Source organism: Eucalyptus grandis, chromosome 5, assembly GCF_016545825.1.
Source record: "Eucalyptus grandis isolate ANBG69807.140 chromosome 5, ASM1654582v1, whole genome shotgun sequence".
Lineage (NCBI taxonomy): Eukaryota > Viridiplantae > Streptophyta > Magnoliopsida > Myrtales > Myrtaceae > Eucalyptus > Eucalyptus grandis.
This window is the reverse complement of record NC_052616.1, coordinates 28,240,355-28,248,094: the sequence shown is the minus strand read 5'-3', so window position 1 is coordinate 28,248,094 and position 7,740 is coordinate 28,240,355. Positions and strand designations below refer to the sequence as shown.

The 7,740-nt window shown below is 45.3% G+C and overlaps 1 long non-coding RNA gene across 1 annotated transcript; it reads right to left on the bottom strand.

Annotated features, from left to right (window-relative positions):
* Positions 1 to 2,520: 2,520 nt before the first annotated feature.
* LOC104441571 lies at positions 2,521 to 4,368 on the bottom strand. The gene is made up of 3 exons (XR_005551654.1): positions 3,634 to 4,368; positions 3,195 to 3,540; positions 2,521 to 2,880 (listed from the first exon to the last, which is right to left on the bottom strand). It is a non-coding gene; the product is annotated as an uncharacterized LOC104441571 (long non-coding RNA).
* Positions 4,369 to 7,740: the final 3,372 nt, after the last annotated feature.

The window sequence follows — 7,740 nt, the reverse complement described above, 5'->3', positions numbered from 1 at the left end:
GGCTACTGCCAACTCGGCCCGGTTGCGCTCCTTCATCTTTTCAGCTAAAAGCTTTTCGTTCCCAAAAAGGCGCCGGAAAATGTCGAGTGGACCTTTGACTTCAGGTAAGAGATCTCTATCAGGAGACGAAAGATCTACGCCCCCCCTCAAATTGCGTTCCACGTTCCCTCCATATATCTCGATCACCTCGTGTGGCGTGATGTCATAGCCCTCGGCCTCCTTCAACTTATATTCCTCTAGGATCTTCGAGTAACGGAGAGGAGGCTCGGGAATTGAGTCCCTGAACTGCTCGCTACTCGCAGCCCGGAGGACGTAAACCCTCTCACCGTACTTTATGAGGCCAGAGATGACCATGAGAAGCCAAAGCACTGAGAGATCATCGGAGCCTATCAATGCCTGGAAGAAGATGAACAACGTTCCAGCCGTTTGGACAACGAGTCCGAGCAAATGCCTCATCCAGAGCTCGTTGTCCTCTAGGGCATAGGCCGTGATGGTGTCAGGACCACCAAGGTGCAGCAGCAGGAACGGCGCCCAGAACGCAGTCATCTGGGCATTCGGGTCCAGACCTTTGGCGGTGACACCAAGCGTGCTCCGTATTTGCTTGAGCCAGGTCGTGATCTTGCCGAGCGTGTAGATTGCGACCGCATCAGCTGACAAGTAGCACGACCAGACCAGCACCTTCAGCCACAAGTCAGGCCGGTACTTCCGGTGACGCCCGAGGATGATGAGCAGAACTTGAATGGAGAGACTGAGGAGGACCAGGGCTCGCAGTTCCCATCCCTCCCATAGTTCCTTCAGATGTGAAGACATTCCCTTCATTCCTTGCGCTTATCAGTTTTTACCGAAAGAAGAAAAACTGAAAATCGTATGCTTTATTACATACGATCTTGCATAAAAATATAAAATGGTGACAAAAGTGTTTGATTCTTCTGAAGTTGCAGTACTGTCTCCTAAATTTTGTTTGGGCTTGCGAGAGAGTGTTTACAAGGAAGAGAGAGGAGGAGGAAGTGAGAAAAAATATTTCTCTTTCCTGATAATTTGCCCTCCCCGGGAAGAGAAGTATTTAACCCCCTAAATGTGGGTCCGTTCCCGTCGATTCAGCTTACAAAAGTTCTTCGTATCCAGTGCGGAACTTCGGATTGGCATTGAAGTTGGGGAAGATGTGATTTAGGCAAAACGATGTAGCAGAAAATATTGGGAAGATTAATTGCGCGAACTCAGCAAAATACCAATTTATTCATTGGGCAACATGTGTCTAATGGGATCCACTTTTCATTTTCTTCTCCTCGCGACCGGTGCTAGCATCACTGTTAGGGGTGTGCAACCAGACCGGGTTTACCCGGTTCCCAGTCCAACCCACCCGAAAAACAGGGTCGGGAACCGGTTCTAGTTGAAACCAGTCTGGGAACCGGTTCCCAAAACTCACACCTTGTTTAAACCGGTTTGAGAACCGGTTTCGAGGGATTACCCACCCGGGAACCGGATCGATTGGACCGGTTTGGGAACTGGTTGGAGAACCGGTTTTAAGCCACCCCAAAACCGAAAAGACCAAAACGCAAAACCCTAGTTTCTACTTTCTATCTTTACCTCTCTCGAAATCACGACTGGCCAGCCTTGCTCCGAGCTCCCCTCCTGAAATCGCAAAGCCGATGCCACCTCTACCGCTCTCGTCACATCCCTCACGCTCGCACCACCGCCACTGTTTCGCCAGTCATCTGAAGCTCCGCTCCACTAGTTCTGCCCGCGAAGCCGCTGACCCCTGCCAAGCTCGCACCTGAGCGCCGACGCCACCTTTATTCAATCTTGTAGTTCCACCTGCTGCTGTTGCCTCACAGACGCCCTTGACCCACAGATCTCGCGTCCGCAAGCCCACCTTATCGCATCTTCGAGCATCCCACGGTAGCCCTCCGCCGATCCTATTCTCACCACGCGCTGTTTCTCGAGCTCCTCCACTTAGGGGTGAGCGGTTCCTGATTCCTTACGAGGTTCCGCTTGGAACCCCGGAACCTACCCTCGGGTACAGGTTCCTTATTTTTGGAACACTGAACCTACTGTCAAAACCAAGAACCCGGAACCTACCCTGTCACAGGTTCCGGGGTCGGTTCTAGGTTCCAACAGGTTCCGACAAGTTCTTTTTTCTTTTTTTTGGTTTCATTTTTAGTTGAAAAAAATGTAAATGAATGCAGCAATAATAAATAAACTTTTCATTCATCAAAGATAATATAACACGAACACAATCTATAATACTCATAAGCGTTTAATATTCTAGAATGTGAACTGTTTTTCTTTTGCAAAGTCCAGCGGTTCACTTCACAAAGTTCAGCCTTACCTCAACAACAACCCTGCACCAAAATAAAGCCATATCCCTCATTGTTTTATAGCTTCTAATAACTTCAGCAACTTTAGTAACAAAGCTTTCAGGTGGAGCTGCATGAGTATCTCTCGGCAATGTTGCAGCGGGGTTTCGAACCGAACCGATCTTTCTTCGAGAAACTTTCCTCCGCACTTATCTTGCAAATATTACAACAGAAGTGAAAGATCATCATAGGATAATTTTAAAAAAGAACTGATAAAGTTTTTATAATGGATGAGTATTATTTCATGGACTAGTAAATTTGATAATTTGATTATTGATTTACCTGCATCAAACAGCAAACTAACCAAAGAATAGAGCTTCACTTCATCTGGAAACTCGGATATGTTATCGTTCTTTTCACGAAGCACAAGTGACCTCACAACAGAGAGATTTAGTCCTGCCCTTTCATGATCCATGAATCTTGATAGATGGCAATTCAGGAGGATGATGGCTGATCAAATTTGCCCATAGATTAGCAAGTTTGAGAAAATACTACTCCTCGTCCCAAAAAATCATCTTCATACCTGGCTCAACAACAACAAACAGCATTTTAGAAGCAAAATTAAGGTTCCAAGCAAAAGGTTCAATGTATATAGCCAGCCAAAGATGCCATGTTGCCACAAAAGAGAATAAAAAGAGACAACCTAAGACTAGGGAAAATACTTGGGAATCCCATTTGAGAACTTTTATTTTTAAAACAACCTTCAGATGCAATAGATAACCTTAGCAGATCGAGTACTTGCATGACTAAAGTTACAACTCTGTGATAACGGTGATCTTGTACCAGAACAAACCCCCTGATAAATAAAAAACAGATTGATGTTTAGTACTAACATACCTGGCACAGTTCCTGGATTCAATAGAGACAAATGGCAAACAGGTTCTTCACAAGAAAAAAATAGCCTTCTAGAGTACACCTGCATTGAGAGTGTAAACATGCTTGATAGACTCCAATAAAGCCTTGACGCTGTCCTCATATTGGAACTCTAGCGGATCAGATATGTTTTGAAGAGCTTCTTCAAGGCTTGAACTAGACTATAGAGTAGTACATTCATCTAAAAGAGCAGATGCGGCAGAGAAATCTCTATAATTAAGAAGAATCCATGGTTTGTATAACATGGCTGAGGCCCTAAGAACTCCAACTGCTCTGTAAAATTTTCCCAGGGCAAGTACATACAGATTGCCTAAATGATGTGAAAACAACAGCACATCAAATTCGAGGCCCAAAGAAACTCTAGTCATCACTATTTTCATCGTTCTTGGTAACTATAACATACCTTCTTTTTCAGATAATATTTGACTGGAAACATTCTTCTCTAGAGCTTGCTTCAATATTGAGGCTCCATGCTTTAGCTCTTGAGCACAAGCAGAGATCATTTCGGACCATGTGGAAACATAATTAGATTGTGCCTCAGCTGATCCTAATTTTAAAATTTTCAGTACCAAGGCTATGTGTCTTAAGAGTTCAACCAATGACTTTGAATCTCTCTCTACCTGTAGACAAGCAAGGTACTACTTCTGTTAAGTTCAAGAGCCAAACAGCTGCCCAATTGGACGTCAACTTTTCATATCAGAACCAACTTAAGATATATCAATTTTTGACTCTAAAATTAAGCGGACTGTTCAGACAGACAAATAAACAAAGAAAAAAGGGAGAAGTTTATCCATTTTTAACCACTACATTTGCAGAATAATTGCATCAGTAGCCTTGTCCACAAATCTCATACCAGGGACTCTATCTTGGATTACTCGCAAGGCAAATAACTACAATGAAAGTAAAGCAAATGAGAGTTCAGTAAGTTGCAGAACCTAAGGAAAGCTTTCGTAGTGCGACGGCAACAAAGACACGAGTCTCATGGCACTAACAGCGGCACGGATGGCACGGCGAAGATGGCGGCGGTCGCAGCTCAACCCACGGCCAAGGGGACAAGAGCTCGGTTCTAGCGGAGGCAGTGGCGGTTGAGCAACGGCCGCCCGGACGGCCGAGTGAGCGGCGGCAAGAGGTGGTGACGGTGGTTTGGGGACGGCGGCGAGGGGCGGCGAGGGGCGGCGCGGACGGCGCGACAGCTCGTCGGGCTCAACGGCAAGACGGCTCGTCGGACGAGCGGTGGGTGGTGGTGGTTCGGTGGCCAAGAGGTGGTGGTGAGTATTGAGTAGGGCGTGGGGCGGCGGTGTGGTGGTGGGTGGTGAAGCCAAAGAAAAAGGAAGGAAGAAGAGGAAGAAGAAGAAGAAGAAGAAGAAGAGAAGAGGGGGGGGGGGTTTCAGCCGAGAGAGGGAGAAAGTGAAAAGAAAGAGAGAGAGAGAGAGAAGAAAAGAAAAAAATTGGGGGAGGAGGGGAAGTGACGTGAGGGAGGAAAAAGGGCTGAAAAGAAAGGGGAAGGGGAGAAATCACGTGGGGGAAGAGAGGAGAAAGGGGAGAGAGAGAAATCTAGGGTTTTTTTTTTTAAAAAAACTCTGACCGGTTCGATTCCCACGGTTCGGTTCCTATGGGAACCGGAATTGAAACCAGAACCGGGGGAACCGGAATCTGGTCCTTTTAGAACCGGGAACCGGACCGGAACCTGCGATTCGGTTCTCGGTTCCCTTCTACCCGGGAACCACGCTCACCCCTACCTCCGCTGCTGATCTACCACCGCCCGAACGACGCCCCCCTGCTTTGCTCGCGATCTGGCCTAGCCCCCTCGCTAACGGCCGCTAAAGCCACGTCAATCCTTGCCACCCTCACCAACCGCGATACCAGCAACTCGTCAAAGCCGCTGCTATGTTGATCCGCGTTAACCCGACGTCACCGCGTCCCACCGAGCCCCCTTTTGCAGAGCCTTGCCTGCGTTGCCCTCCCTTGCGAAGCCACTGCTGCCACTGCTGCTGGGTCCTTCTCTCGCTCGACACCCGCATAGATCCGCTCCGACGCCCAACAGATACATAGTTCTCTCAATAGTTGTTGATGAATTCCATGAAGTCTCGAGTCTTGCTGCTAATTGATGGATCTTCCAATTGAATCTCTTTGTGGTTTTGAAATAGAACAGTGCTCGCATGGTTGATGGAGAGTCTAGAATTTGCTTTTAACTTATAGATTTTGAGATATATTGTTCGCTTAAGATTTGAATTTTTCCATTGAATCATTAGGCTTGAAGATCCCGACAATGAAGAAACAAAGGAGTTCGTGCAAAATCAGGTGGAATTGACACAGATCGTTTTGAAGACGTGTGACGTGAGGGATAAATTGAATGAAAAGATAACAAAGCTATTTGATCATCTTCGGTATGAAGCACCGTTCAGGCGAGGGAACAAATACTTTTACTTTCACAATACAGGGCTCCAAGCGCAAAGCGTCCTCTACATGCAGGTTCGTTTGTTGAAATCTAGAATTGAGTTGAAAGAGAATTTTGTTTATGCCTCTTTCGTGGCCCTCGAATTAAGAGTCGCATTAGGGATACATGTTTGGTGTTGGACCTCTTTTTGTTTCTTGCAAGAAGATTGTTGAAAAAGCATATTTTGTAGCTCGGTGTGAGTTGGAAGAGTTCAGTTTGATCCTAAGCGCCATTCTAATTTTACTTTGCTATTAGACGCTGTTTAGTGCAGCTGGAGTAGTTCTATAGCTGTGTCGTGGTTATACTATGCCGTGTTGTATCCAAGCACGTGTTTGGCGACACATCTTTTACAGGTATTGTGGTTACGAATAACTAATGCATTTGGCAAAATTTGTGGGGCAATTTATGCGATTATCTAAATGACGGTTGGCTAAATTTGGGGACTGTTTATCAGTGTGGATGTGCTTATGCTGATCGAGATTGTAAATGCTTTATATATGAGTGTTGTACATAATTTTTATGCAAAACAGGTTCCAATATAAACGGGGTTAACCATGTTCCCGGACCGGAAAAACAGGATGGATCGGGAACAGAGTCCAATGCAAACAGGATAGGGAATAGGGTCCAAAAAAAGAGAACCGGTCATAACAGGGTCCGGTACAGGGTCTAGGTCTAGACCCTACCCACCCTGGACCCGATCACCCATAATCACCGTGTCATGGTGGGACAGTCAAAGAATTTTCCATTCTCAAACACAAGCACTTTAGAAACCCTCTTTCTCTTGCTCTTTTCTTCCGCTTTCTTTTTGCTTTGGGGAGGGACAACAATGGCTGGCGGACTTGGATAGTAGAGTCTCGAACGACGCTCGTAAGTGACGTCAACGCTCGTCCATGGCCGTTGTCATCATCATTTGGCCGGATCATTCAGCCAAATCTAATTGGCATTTGTAGACTGAGATGGGCTAGGCCAGATCTAGATGAGCGAGATCAATGCTTTTCCATGGCCGTGGGCGGCATCGTTCAGCCAGCATCGGTGGGGAGGTGTGGAGGTCAGGCTCAGAGGTAGGGGATGACAAGATGGATATTTCGAGCAAGAAGCATCGGAGGCTTATGCTGGAGGGAAAAAAAGGAGGCGGTAGTAGCTCGAGCTGGGGAAGGTCGGTGTAGTTGGCATAAAGCATTTTGGTGAATTTCTGGGACGTGCAGGTGTGACGCTATTGTTGTTGCAAAGCAGGCTTGAGAGAGAGGGCAATGGAGGAGAGACATGGAAAGAAAAAAAAAAATCTGACTTGTGCGCCCGTTGTGGACATATGGTGAATAATGAGTGGACTTGTACATAGCTAAGTTGGCACCTCTAGTGTACCTAATATTTTCTGGCTTCTATAATGGGTGAAAGTGAAAAAGAAAGAACATCTTTGTTAGAGATAATTAGGGATTTCATTTGATAATTCTATTGATTTTATGTATCTTTCAAGATTGTGTGACTTACCAATTTTTGTTAGACTGAAATATCAACTAGTTTTGAGTTATCAATCATCATTTGAATTGCTTACCAACGAACCTTTTTTATCTGCCGATAAGACATGGGCTGCAAATGTTTTCATGTCGATATGCGAACCAGCATTTTGGGTTAGAAATAGATAGCGAAGAGGTGACTTATTTGCGATTTACTCCCTTGGGATGGAGATTTCTTCTCAAGGGTGCATCTTTTCTCACTTACCAATTTTTTGTCGGATTGAAATATTAACTAATTTGGAGTTACCAATTTTCGTTTGAATTGTTTACCATGGAACTTTTTTTATCTGTCGATAAGACATGGGCTGCAAATGTTCTATATCGATATGCAAGCCAGCATCTTGAGTAAAAAATTGATAGCAAAGAGGTGACTTTTTTGCAACTCCCTCCCTTGAGATGGAGATTTCTTCTCAAGGGTGCACTTTTTCCCCCTTGGATGTGCAAGGGAACCTGAAAAAATCACAAGTGGAATGATACAATCTAATACATTTTAGGAAAATCTAGATATATGAGATAAGTTCCACATTCCAAAGTTTAACCAATTACTTTGGTGCATTTT